A 13,111-nucleotide genomic window follows, 5' to 3' on the forward strand; every position below is an offset into this window, starting at 1 on the left:
TCAGGTGCACAGCAAAGTGATTCAGGTATACATATACCTATATTCATTCTTTTTCAGATTCTTTCCCCGTGTAGATTATCACAGAATATTGAGTAGCATTCCCTGTGCTCTACAGTAGGTCTTTGTTGATTATCCATTTTATAGATAGTAGTGTGTAGATGTCAATCCCCAACTCCTAATATATCCCTCCTCCACATGGGAGACAGGGTGTGGTGTGGACGCTGCTGAGTGGAAGAGAGCACAGCCCGGCCATCAGACCTACTTCCTCATCTTGCTGATTATCTATTTTTATGGGTTTACAACTTTTCTAAGAACTTTTGTATACAAAGGAACTTTTTTTTTAAAAGTAATTTCCCCTTTATATTTAATCCAAAGAAGGATCTCGGGCAATTTGGGGTTTTTGGTTTTGGCCTCGTTTCTAAGTCTTTTTTCCTCTTTGTTGACTTTGGTGTTCGGGCACCCCCACTGCTTCGGACTCCTGAGGATCTTCTGGGCACCCACATTAATGAGGCAGCCACCTGGCGAGCCTGACTTGGCTGTCAGCGACGCACTGCTCCCATCCTTCTCCACTGTCCCGTCCGGCCCCCAGGGAAGGGGGAAGACACTGCGTCCAGCAGGTGTCCTAAATAACCGTGGGTGGGGGAGCTCTCCCACGTGAAGTGACTTCCCCCCCGGGGCTTCCCGTCTGCCCCTACGACCTGGCGGCGGCGACCGTGGCCACCGACCTGCAGAGTGGCAGAGTCAGCGCGGCTTGTGACAGAGCAACCCGGCTCTCCTACCCTGGAGGGAGACGGAGGAGTTCAGTGATCTCCTGGACCTGGACTTTAATCTCTCCAACTCGCTGTCCCATCATGAGCCAGTGGTTTCCACCGTGTCGTCAGCATCAGCCTCATCCTCGTCCTCCCCTTCGAGCAGCGGTCCTGCCTGTGCACCCTCCACCTGCAGCTTCAGCTGTCCAGACCAGGCTGGGGGCGACCCAGACTTGGAGCCAGGCAGCAAGGGCGGTGGCCTGCTCCATGGCCGGGAATCTGCACCCCCTGCAACAGCTCCCTTCAACCTGGCAGACATCAACCACGTGAACCCCTCTGGCTGCTGCGTGGCTGAGCTCCTGTGGCCCGAATTGGACCCAGTGTACACTCCATGGTAGCAGCCGCAGCCGCCAGGTGGCTTGATGAGCACCTTGATGGGCAAGTTTGTGTTGAAGGCATTGCTGAGTGCCCCTGATCATCGGTGTTAACAAAGGCAGCCTGGATGGCAGCCACTTGGTGGTGGCGGCATCCTACAGTGGTGGGCCGCCCCGCTTGTGCCCCAAGATCAAGCGTGAGGCTGTCTCCTCATGCATCCTGTCGTTCTGACCCTAGAGGCCCACTTGGTCACTGGACCCCCTCTCAGCAATGGCCACCGGCTGCTGGCGCATGACTTTCCCCTGGGGTCGCAGCTCCCCAGCAGGAGTACCCCAACCCTGGGTGCCGAGGAACTGCTGAGCAGCAGTCATCCTGCCCTGCCGCTACCCCAGGCTTCCATCCCCACCCAACTACCCTCCCTTCCTGCCCTGCCAGATGCAGCCGCAGGTCCCACCGCTCCATTACCAAGAGCCCATGCCACCCAGTTCCTGCATGTGGGAGGAACCTGAGCCAAAGAGGGAAGAACGTCGTGGCCCCAGAAAAGGATGGCCACTCACACCTGGGATTATGCAGGCTGCGGCAAAACCTACAGGAAGAGTTCTCATCTCAAGGCACACACCTGTGAGCCCACCCAGGTGAGAAACCTTACCACAGTGACTGGGACGGCCGTGAGTAGAAATCTGCCCTCTGAGATGAACTGACCAGGCACTACCGCCAACACACCGGGCACCACCCCTTCCAGTGCCAGAAGTGCGACCCAGCATTTGTGAGTTTGGACCACTTCGCCTTACACGTGAAGAGGCACTTTTAAATCCCAAAACAGTGGGTATGACCCACCTTGCCAGAAGATAATTCAGTATTTTTTACCTTTCACACTGTCTTTCTGGTGAGGGAAGGAACCCAGCTGGAAAGCACTACAATCATGGTCAAGTTCCCAATGAGTGAACTTGTGAATGGATAATCAGGAGACCTGAGGAAACCAAACGACAAAGAACAGATGGGGTCTGTGACTGGATCTTCTATCATTCCAATTCTAAATCCAACTTGAATATATATTCCTGGACTTCGAAAACACCAAGGGGGCTACTGGAAGTGGTGGATATCAGGGTATAAATTAGATCAGTGAGTGTGGGGGAGGGAAGACCAGAAAACCTTGAATTGTTTCAATGCAATATAAGCATAAAGATCACCTTGTATTCTCTTCTAAAAGCCGTTATTATGATCTTAGAAGAAGAAGAAGAAAATCAGGTACAGAAAATGTGTTTTAATAGCCTAAACAATGGTGCTTGGTGAGTCTTGGTTCTAAAGGTGCCAAATGAGGCCAAAATTTTCAAACTGCTGCATACTTTGATGAGAAAATCTATTTTTGTCTTCGAGTCTACATTTATAACCTAAGTCAGGTAAATGCACCTGGTTTACTTTAACCTTTTTAGGCAGAGAGTCTTTTATGCACTGTGGTTTCAGTTGGGCAATAATTTGTACAATGGTTTATCTCCAAATATGCCTTAAGCAGAATTTTTTTATATATATAGTTCCTTGTCTTAATAAACATGTAATATAAATTTTAAAAAAATGATCTCACTGCAATTTATGTCAAAATGTTCTGCCTATATTTTCCTCTAAGAGTTTTATAGTATCTGGTCTTACATTTAGGTCTTTAATCCATTTTGAGTTTATTTTTATGTATGGAGTTAGAGAATGTTCTAATTTCATTCTTTTACATGTAGCTGTCCAGTTTTTCCAGCACCACTTATTGAAGAAACTGTCTTTTCTCCATTGTATATTCTTTTCTCCTTTGTCATAGATTAATTGACCATAGGTGAGTGGGTTTATTTCTGGGCTTTCTACCCCCTTCCATTAATCGATATTTCTGTCCCTGTGCCAGTACCATACTGTTTTGATTACTGTAGCTTTATAGTAGAGTCTGAAGTCAGGGAGCCTGATTCTTCCAGCTCCATTTTTCTTTCTCAGGATTGCTTTGTCTATTCAGGGTCTTTTTTGTTTCCATACAAATTGTAAAATTTTTTGTTCTAGTTCTGTGAAAAATTCTGTTGGTAATTTTTTTTTAACATCTTTATTGGGGTATAATTGCTTTACAATGGTGTGTTAGTTTCTGCTTTATAACAAAGTGAATCAGTCATACATAAACATATGTTCCCATATGTCTTCCCTCTTGCGTCTCCCTCCCTCCCTCCCTATCCCACCCCTCCAGGCTGTCACAAAACACCAAGCCAATATCCCTGTGCCATGCAGCTGCTTCCCACTAGCTATCTACCTTACTACGTTTGTTAGTGTGTATATGTCCATGACTCTCTCTCGCCCTGTCACAGCTCACCCTTGCCCCTCCCCATAACCTCAAGTCCGTCCTCTAGGAGGTCTGCGTCTTTATTCCTGCCTTCTGTTGGTAATTTGATAGGGATTGCATTGAATCTGTAGATTGCCTTGGGTAGTATAGTCATTTTGATGATATTGATTCTTCCAATCCAAGAACATGGTATATCTTTCCATCTGTTTGTGTCATCTTTGATTTTTTTCATCAGTGTCTTATAGTTTTCAGAGTACAGGTCTTTTGCCTCCTTAGGTAGGTTTATTCATAGGTATTTTATTCTTTTCGATGCAATGGTAAATGGTATTTCTTTCCTTAATTTCTCTTTCTGATCTTTTGTTGTTAATGTATAGAAATGCAAGAGATTTCTCTGTGTTAATTTTGTATCCTGCAACTTTACTGAATTCATTGATGAGCTCTAGTAGTTTTCTGGTAGCATCTTTAGGATTCTCTATGTATCATGTCATCTGTAAACAGTGACAGTTTTACTTCTTTTCCAATTTGGAATCTTTTTATTTCTTTCTCTTCTCTGATTGACATGGTTAGGACTTCCCAAACTATGTTGAATAAAATGGTAAGTGTGGACATCCTTTTCTTTTTCCTGATCTTAGAGGAAAGAGTTCAGCTTTTCACCGTTGAGTATGATGTTAACTGTGGGTTTGTCATATATTGCCTTTATTATGTTGAGGTAGGGAACTTACATATGCCCACTTCATGGAGAGTTTTTATCATAAATGCATGTTGAATTTTGGCAAAAGCTTTTTCTGAATCTATTGAGATGGTCATATGGTTTTAATTCTTCAATTTGTTAATGTGATGTATTACAATGATTGATTTGTGGATATTGAAAAATCCTTGCATCCCTGGGATAAATCCTACTTGATCATGGTGTATGATCCTTTTACTATATTGTTGGACTGCTTTGCTAGTATTTTGTTGAGGATTTTTGTATCTACGTTCATCAGTGATATTGCCCTGTAAATTTCCTTTTTTATTTCTGGCATTTTTGTCTGGTTTTGGTATCAGGGTGATGGTGGACTCATAGAAAGAGTTTGAAAATGTTCCTTTTTCTGCAATTTTTTGAAATAGTTTCAGAAGTATAGGTGTTAACTCTTCTCTAAATGTTTGATAGAATTTGCCTGTGAAGCCATTTGTTCCTGGACTTTCGTTTGTTGGGCATTTTAAAATCACAGATTCAATCTCAGTACTTGTGATTGGTTTGTTCATATTTTCTATTTCTTCCTGATTCAGTCTTGGAAGATTGTACCTTTGTAAGAATTTGTCCATTTCTTCTAGGTTGTCCATTTTATTGGCATATAGTTGCTTGTAGTAGCCTCTTATGACCCTTTATATTTCTGGGGTGTCTTGTAACTTCTTTTTCATTTCTAATTTTATTGATTTGAGCACTATTCCTTTTTTCTTGATGAGGCTGGCTAAAGGTTTATCAATTTTGTGTATCTTTTCAAAGAACCAGGTTTTAGTTTCATTGATCTTTTCTATTGTTTTCTTCGTCTCTATATCATTTATTTCTATTCTCATCATTATGATTTATTTCCTTCTACTAACTCTGGGTTTTGTTTGTTCTTCTTTCTCTAGTTGCTTTAGGTGTGTGGCTAGGTTGTTTATTTGAGATTTTTCTTATTTCCTGAGGTAATATTGTATTGCTATAAACTTCCCTCTTAGAACTGCTTTTGCTTTGTCCTAAAGGTTTTGGATCATCATGTTGTTCTTTTCATTTGTTTCTAGGTGTTTTTTATTTCCTCTTTGATTGCTTCAGTGATCTATTGGTTGCTTAGTAACATGTTGTTTAGCCTACACATGTTTGTGTTTTTTACAGTTTTTTTTCTTGTATGAGATTTCTAATCTCAGAGCATTTTTGGTCAGGAAAGATGGTTGATATGACTTCAATTTTCTTAAATTTACTTAGGCTAGCTTTGTGGCTTAGGATGTGGTCTATCCTGGAGAACATTCCATATTCACTTGAAAAGAATGTATATTCTTCTGCTTTCAGATGGAATGCTCTATAAATATCAATTAATTCCAACTGATCTAATGTGTCTTTTTTTTTTTTTTTTTTTTGCTATATGCGGGCCTCTCACTGTTGTGGCCTCTCCCATTGTGGAGCACAGGCTCCGGATGCGCAGGCTCAGCGGCCATGGCTCACGGGCCCAGCTGCTCCACGGCATGTGGGATCTCCCCGGACCGGGGCACGAACCCGTGTCCCCTGCATCGGCAGGTGGACTCTCAACCACTCTGTCACCAGGGAAGCCCTAATGTGTCATTTAAGGCCTGTGTTTCCTTATTGATTTTCTGTCTGGATTGTCTATCCATTGATGAAAGTGGGGTGGTAAACTCTCCCATTATTTTTGTGTTACTGTCAGTTTCCCCTTTTATGGCTGTTAGCATTTGCCTTATATTTTGAGGTGCTCTTATGTTGCATGCATATATATTTACAATTGTCATATTTTCTTCTTGGATTGATCCCTTGATCTTTATGTGGTATCCTTCTTTGCCTCTTATAACAGTTTTTATTTTAAAGCTTATTTTTTTCTGATATGAGTGCTGCTACTCCAGCTTTCTTTTGATTTCCATTTTCCTAAAATACCTTTTTCCATCCCCTCACTTTCAGTCTGTATGTGTCCCTAGAGGTGAAGTTGTTCTCTTCTAGACAGTGTATAGATGGGTCTTATTTTTGTATCCATTCAGCCAGTCTATGTCTTTTGGTTGGAGCATTTAATCCATTTACATTTAAGGTAATTATCAATATGTATGTTCTTATTACCATTTTGTAAATTGTTTTGGATTTGTTTTTGTAGGTTTTCCCCCTTTCTCTTTTAGTCTGTTGTCTTGTGATTTGATGTCTGTCTTTAGTATTGCGTTTGGGTTGCTTTTTCTTTTTTGTGTGTGTATCTATTGTAGATTTTTGGTTTAAGGTTACCATGAAGTTTTGATAGAGCAGTCTATATACATACAACATTGTTTTAAGTTGCTGGTCTCTTAATTTCATGTGCATTTCCAACATCCTGCATTTGCACTCTCCTCTTCTCACAATTGCTTGTTTTGATATCGTATTTATGTGTGGATGATTTCTTACCTTTACTGTATGTTTGCCTTTACTGGTGAGCTTTACCATTTATAATTTTCTTGTTTCTAGTTGTGGGCTTTTCTTTTCTGCCTAGAGAAGTTCCTTTAGCATTTGCTGTAAAGTTGCTTTGGTGGTGCTGAATTTGCTTAGCTTTTGCTTGTCTGTAAAATTTTGATTTCTCTGTCAAATCTGAATGAGAGCCTTGCTGTGGAGTACTCTTTGTTGTAGGTTTTCCCCTTTCATCACTTTAAACATATTGTGCCACTCCCTTTGGCCTGCAGAATTTCTGCTGAGAAATCAGCTGATAGCCTTATGGGGAATCCCTTGTATGTTATTTGTTGCTTTTCTCTTGCTGCTTTTAATATTTTCTGTTTTTTGTCAATTTGATTAATATATGTCTTGGTGTGTTCCTCCTTGGGTTTGTCCTGTATGGGACTCTCTATGCTTCCTGGACTTGAGTGAGTCTTTCCTTTCCCATGTTAGGGAAATTTTCATTTATTATCTCTTCAGATATTTTCTCAGGCCCTTTCTCTCTCTCTTTTCCTTGTGGGACCCCTATAATGTGAATGTTGGTGTGTTTAATGTTGTCCTAGAAGTCTCTTAGACTGTCCTCATTTCTTTTTTCTTTATTCTGTTCCACAGCAGTGATTTCCACCAATCTGTCTTCTAGTTCATTTATTCATTGTTCTGCCTCAGTTATTCTGCTATTGATTCCTTCTAGCATATTTTTTCATTTCAGTTATTGTATTGTTCATCTCTGTTTGTTTGTTCTTTAAATCTACTAGCTCTTTGTTAAACATTTCTTATATCTTCTCCATCTGTGCCTCCATTCTTTTTCTGAGATCTTGGATCATCTTTACTATCATTATTCTGAATTCTTTTTCAGACAGATTGCTTACCTCCACTTCACATCAGTGTTCTTCTGGGGTTTTATCTTGTTCCTTCACCTGGAACATATTTCTCTGCTGTCTCATTTTGTCTAGTGTTCTGTGTCGTGGTCTCTATTCTGCAGGATGCTGAATTGTAGTTCTTCTTGCTTCTGGTGTCTTCCCCTTCATGGGTGAAGTTGGTCCAGGGGCTTGTGCAGGCTTCCTGGTAGGAGGGACTGGTGCTCACTGGTGAGTGGAGCTGGGTCTTGTCCCTCTGGTGGGCAGGGCTGTGTCAAAGGGTGTGTCTAGAGGTGGCTGTGGGCTCAGGAGGACTTTATGCAGCCTGCCTTGATGGGTGGTGCTGTGTTCCCACCATGTTGCTTGTTTGGCCTGAGGTGCCCCAGCCCTGGACCTTGCAGGCTGTTGAGTGGGACCAGGTCTTGGTGACAAAATGATGACCTACAGAAGTGATCATGCCTAGGAATATTCACTAGGGGCTTCAACCTCCAGTGTCCTTGCCTCCCACAGTGGGCCATAGCTGACTCCCTCCTCCCCTGGAGACACTCCAAAACCTGCAGTTAGGTCTGGGCCAGGGTCCTATGGTGTCCCTGCTTTGCCCTGGGTCCCAGTCCATGTGAAAATTGTGTGAACCCTCCAATAGTTGAGTCTCTGTTTCCCCCTGTCCTGTGGAGCTCCTGAACTGAAGCCCTGCTGGCCTTCAATGTCAAATGCTCTGAGGAATCCTCCTCCTGATGCCAGACCCCAGGCTTGGGAACCTGATGTTGGTCTCAGAACTCTCACTTCTGTGGGAGAACCTTTGCAATATAATTATTTTCCAGTTTGTGGGTCACCCACCTGGCAGGCATGGAATTTGATTATATTGCAAAAGTGTCCCTGCCTTCTGTCTCATTGTGGCTTCTTCTTTTTCTATGGATGTAGAATATCTTTTTTGGTAGGTTCCAGTCATTTTTTGTTGATGGCTGTTCAGCAGTTCATTGCGATTTTGCTTTCATGAGAGGAGGCGAGCTCAAGTTGTTCTACTCTGACAACTTGTCTACAATCATTAAAGTTATAAATGCCCATGGTTTAAAGAGTTAAACAGTTCTTTGTTCTACCTCTTTTTCTCCTCCAAAGACATCCATTCTCAATTTCTTTAGCTATATCTTTTGTTTGTACTCAATATGTCTAAAAATTATACTTAAATTACTATTTATTCCTCTGTAATTGTTTGGCATTAACTACTGACTTCTCACATTGGATAAATGAGGATTTAACTCTTTTTCCTCCCTCCTCCCTGAATCCACATGCACACTTTCAATTTTCCTAATCATCTTAATAAAGTATTGTGATTTTAGTCGAACAAATATTTAGTCTTTACATTGTGAATGTAATTCACAATTGTAACGCTATCCACAATTGAGCCATGTAGTATTATTATATGATAATTTTTCCTTGCTCATATAATTTTTTCTTTTCCATGGAGTTGATAGGCATAGAGTAGTATAATTAAACAGTTAGTTTAGAAATCCTACTAGAAGATTAAAGGAAGAAAGGGAATTTTAAGGGAGTTTGGAAGACTGTTGTAAGCCAGTGACCACTTAAGAAAATAATCCAGTAGCCTAGCAACAATTTATTTTACCTTGAAGGAAGACCAGGTGCATTTAAGCACCAGGCACACTCAAGCCACAAACCCTGATAATTAAAACACATGACAATAGATATGGGGTCTGAATCTTGTTACATGAAGTCAGGGAGTTAATGGTCCTCAAAGAGTAGAATCTCTGCATGTAACCAAGACAGGAATACAGGTGAAAGGGGAAAGAAACTAGGTGAAAGGGGACATTATACAAAAACCTGGGATGAATCACCATATTTTAGTATATGTTACCACCATTTTGTTAATATACCTATGATTTAAATAGCACCATGACAGTCCCTGTTATACGATATAGGGTCAAAGGAGGAACTAATGACATAAGCCTTGATGTCTACCCAAAAATGAGGAAGAAGGGAGTCTTATCTCCTCCCAATTTTCTTTGATTTTAAAAATGTAACGCTCTTTGTTCTTAGGGCTGCGCTCCCTTGCCTACCTGCTCATATCTCTCACAAGCATCCCTCGCTAATAAACTCATTTTTTGCCTGTCACTTTGCCTCTTGCTGAATTCTCTCTGTGCCGAGACAAAAGAACCTGAGCTTCAGTAAGTCCTGTGGCCAGGTGTACAGTTTCAATCAAAAGACTGTGGGTTTGAGTTCCCTTCTACATCAGAGACTGTGGGTTCAAGTCCCAATCTGAAGTGCAGCTGGCTTCAAGTCCTATCCAAGGTGTGTGGTTTCAGAGTTAATAATTGTCTTTTTTTCCTAGTTGCTTACTATCCCATATATATATTAGAAATTCAACCTCAATTATTTCCCAACATTCATGTACAAGAGGTATTTTATTAAATTATTCTTCTTGTAAATTATTTCTTGGGTTTTTGTCCTGAACATATCTGATAGTACTTTACTGCTTATAAAAGTAAAGTACTATCATATATGTCATTCAGCTGTCATTCTGAGATTTCACCTTATCAGTTTCCTGGGGATTCCCTTTACTCTCCACCATTTGGATCTCCTGTTACTTGGTTTTATGGTTTTCCTCTGTATTGGTTTCCTATTTCGAAGAAACACATCTTTCATCAGTTTTTTGAGAAAAGTATATGAGTGGTATGTGAAACATGTCTTCATTTTGCTCTTCACTTGATTGTTAGTTTTGACTCAGTATAGAATTATGGGTTAGACAATTTCCCACATGATTCTGAAATTCTTTCTCCATTGTTTTCTAAGTTCCAGTGATGTTATTAAGAAGTCTGAGTTCATTCTGATTCCTCATCCATGGTATGTGCTAACATTCTGAAATTTTATGACGGTGAGTCTTGTATCAATTGTAATCTACTTAGCTAGGTATACAGAGTACCATTTCATTCTGGAAACTCATGCCCTTCAATTCTGGGAAATAAATATTTTTGAAGGTTTATTTCCCTCTATTTTCTCTCATCTTTTTCAGAATCTTTTATTATTCATATGTTGAACCTCCTGGATTGGTAATCTTTTTCTTTTTTAATCCCTTCTATCTTATTTTCCATTTCTTTGTTTTATTTCTCTTATTTTTGGAAAGTTCTATGTGGTACACTGCATTGTTTCCTGGTTTTCCTCACTAATTATGTGGGAATAGCTCTCTGAGTTTTGTTAAATGTTTGGTACAATTTTTCTTACTGCTTTATTCCACCCAGATCTTTTTTCTTTTGTCCCCATTTCCATTTTCTTTTCTCGCTTTTTGCTTATGGTATTTTGTTAACTTTTTTTTTGAAAGAGGCAAAAGTAAGTGCATGTATTAAATGTGGCATTTCTCCCCAAAAGGCCTCATCAACATTTTTAAGAAAAGCTTATAAAGGTAAAAGATGTATTTTATCCTAAACAATCAGGTAAGAAAATTGGTTGGTAAATCAAGAAAGTCAGCAGAAATAAGGAATCATAAAAAAGAGTAAATATTTTAAGCATATTATTTTAAACTGAGTTGTATAATTGTACATTTGTTAACCAACATATTGAATTTAGAACAATGTCTTTTTTTGAGTATACATCCATTGGTTTGAATCTCATATTGTGTTTCTTGCAAAAAACCATTATCATAGTGCATCATATAAGAATAATATAAGATTTTTTGTTTTTTGTTTCTTGGATGCTAGGTCTTAAAAACCATTGTAAGACAATCTGAAAGAGAATTCTAAATTTAACAAATTGTTTTAATTTTTTTTACATTTATATTACCCAAACGGAATTCAACAATTTGTATTTGACATATACTGCTATGAACTGATCTCTCATAAATTCGATTAGTGCCCTTATGAAAGAGACTCCAGAGAGCTCCCTCACCCTTTCTGCAAAGTTAGGACACAGTGAGAAGACAGCTGTCTATGAATCAGGAAGCTGCCCTCCCCAGATGTTGAATCTGTTCTTGATCTTGAACTTTCCAGGCTCCAGAACTGTGAGAAATAAATTTCTATTGTTTATAAGCTACCCATTCTATGGTATTTTGTTATAGAAGCCCAAACTATGGCATGTATTATATTTTCAAGTCTTTCTAAAACATTCAGCTTAGATTTGAAGAAATGTTAAATATCTTTCTTCATATTAGTTTACATAATATTTAATTAAATTGCATGTATGCAATAACCAGCACAACTATGATAAACAATTGTGAAAATAACCACAGTCAGTATACAACTAGACTGGTGGGAGAAGAAGCTGGGCGGGTCGGGGGAGACTGTTAAAACAGTTAATCTTGAGGTTTAGTGCAGGAAGAGTCCAATTATAATGAGGAGGGGCTAAAGATAATTTGATTAGTAGGTTAGATGATGACGTACAGGCCCAATGAGTACAACAGAGTTGGAAGGATGCTCAGTGAGTAGGTTGTCACTAGAAATGAGAATCTCTGAATTAAGATCTCTTTGACTTAATAATGTGCAGTTTATGCCTCTATTGGGCAGATAAGATAGCTCTTCATGACATGGAAAATCTTATAAATGAAGAATAACTAAGTTCTAACAACTTAGTAAGATCTAATAGTTTATCTGATTTATTTGTCAGAAATGTACCAACTCTGTGTTTTATGACACAACAATTTTTCCATTTTACTTCAAATATTAGAATTAGGATGAGTGATTAATTTGGAGGGTTAGGAAAAAGTTGTGGCTGTGGATGCAAACTGTATTTAGATTGTTGTGTTTTATGTAAATAATATTGATTATCTGGCAACTTCAGGTATAAGTTTTTACTTCATCTTGATTCTACAAAATAGATAGATGCATTATTAAATTTTATAAAGAGAATCAGCATTTAGGTTTGGATGAAAAACAACCAAGTGAACAGGTAAATAGGTTAATTTTAAGCTTTTTAAGTTTTAAAAGAGAAATGAAAACACTTTCAAATACTCATTTTTGTAATTAAGAACAGAGATAAAAATTTCTCAGCAATATAGCAACTGTTGTACACAGTATGTTTGAATTTTATATTGCAGTTTGAGTAGAAAGAAACAAAGAGGGTAAACGGAGAAGATATTGACATTCATAAGGTAGGAAAGAGAGACAACTGGAACGATGATCAAAGAAATAAAGGAAAAGGTAGAGTTGATTACAACAAACATAAAATAATGACTATGCAATTGCAGAGATAGAACAAGAGAGTCAGGCCCAGCTGACCAGTTGGAGTTGGGCCTGGACTTTCTTGGGCCTAGACGCCCTGGAAAGGAGTGATCAGCTGTGGAGACTATACATCACACAAGGAGGAGGGTACAGAGGGTTTGACTGGATTCAGAAAAAGCCTCCTACCATCCCCCATCAACTAGACTTGAAGTTGTGGTTGAAGGCAGCAAACTCCCTTTGAGAAAGCATTTCCTATTTCCTCTGACTGAGTTAGGATTGTTTCTGGGACCATGTAGAGCAGCTTGTAGATGATTTCTGTGCTCATTGTGGACAGCTGTAATGGCTGGGGTTCTTCAGAGACTGACATTTGGAGAATTGAAAAGGCTAAAGAAAGATGACAGTAGTTATACAACACAGGACCAGAATTAATTTAGAGACTAGAAGTGATGCTAGAAAGGAAAATAAGAATAGAAATTACAAATAAGTAGATCTTTGCCATCAGTAAAAATCTGGGTCACTTACAGGTG

At 39.5% G+C, this 13,111-nt stretch overlaps 1 pseudogene; it reads left to right on the forward strand.

Moving 5' to 3' along the window:
- The first annotated feature begins 439 nt into the window (after positions 1 to 439).
- LOC113606189 (Krueppel-like factor 4 pseudogene) lies at positions 440 to 1,935 on the forward strand (annotated as a pseudogene).
- The last annotated feature ends 11,176 nt before the right edge of the window (positions 1,936 to 13,111 follow it).

The sequence above is a fragment of the Aethalodelphis obliquidens genome, unplaced genomic scaffold (assembly GCF_003676395.1).
Source record: "Aethalodelphis obliquidens isolate GAN/ISIS:26980383/991018 unplaced genomic scaffold, ASM367639v1 scaffold3, whole genome shotgun sequence".
Lineage (NCBI taxonomy): Eukaryota > Metazoa > Chordata > Mammalia > Artiodactyla > Delphinidae > Aethalodelphis > Aethalodelphis obliquidens.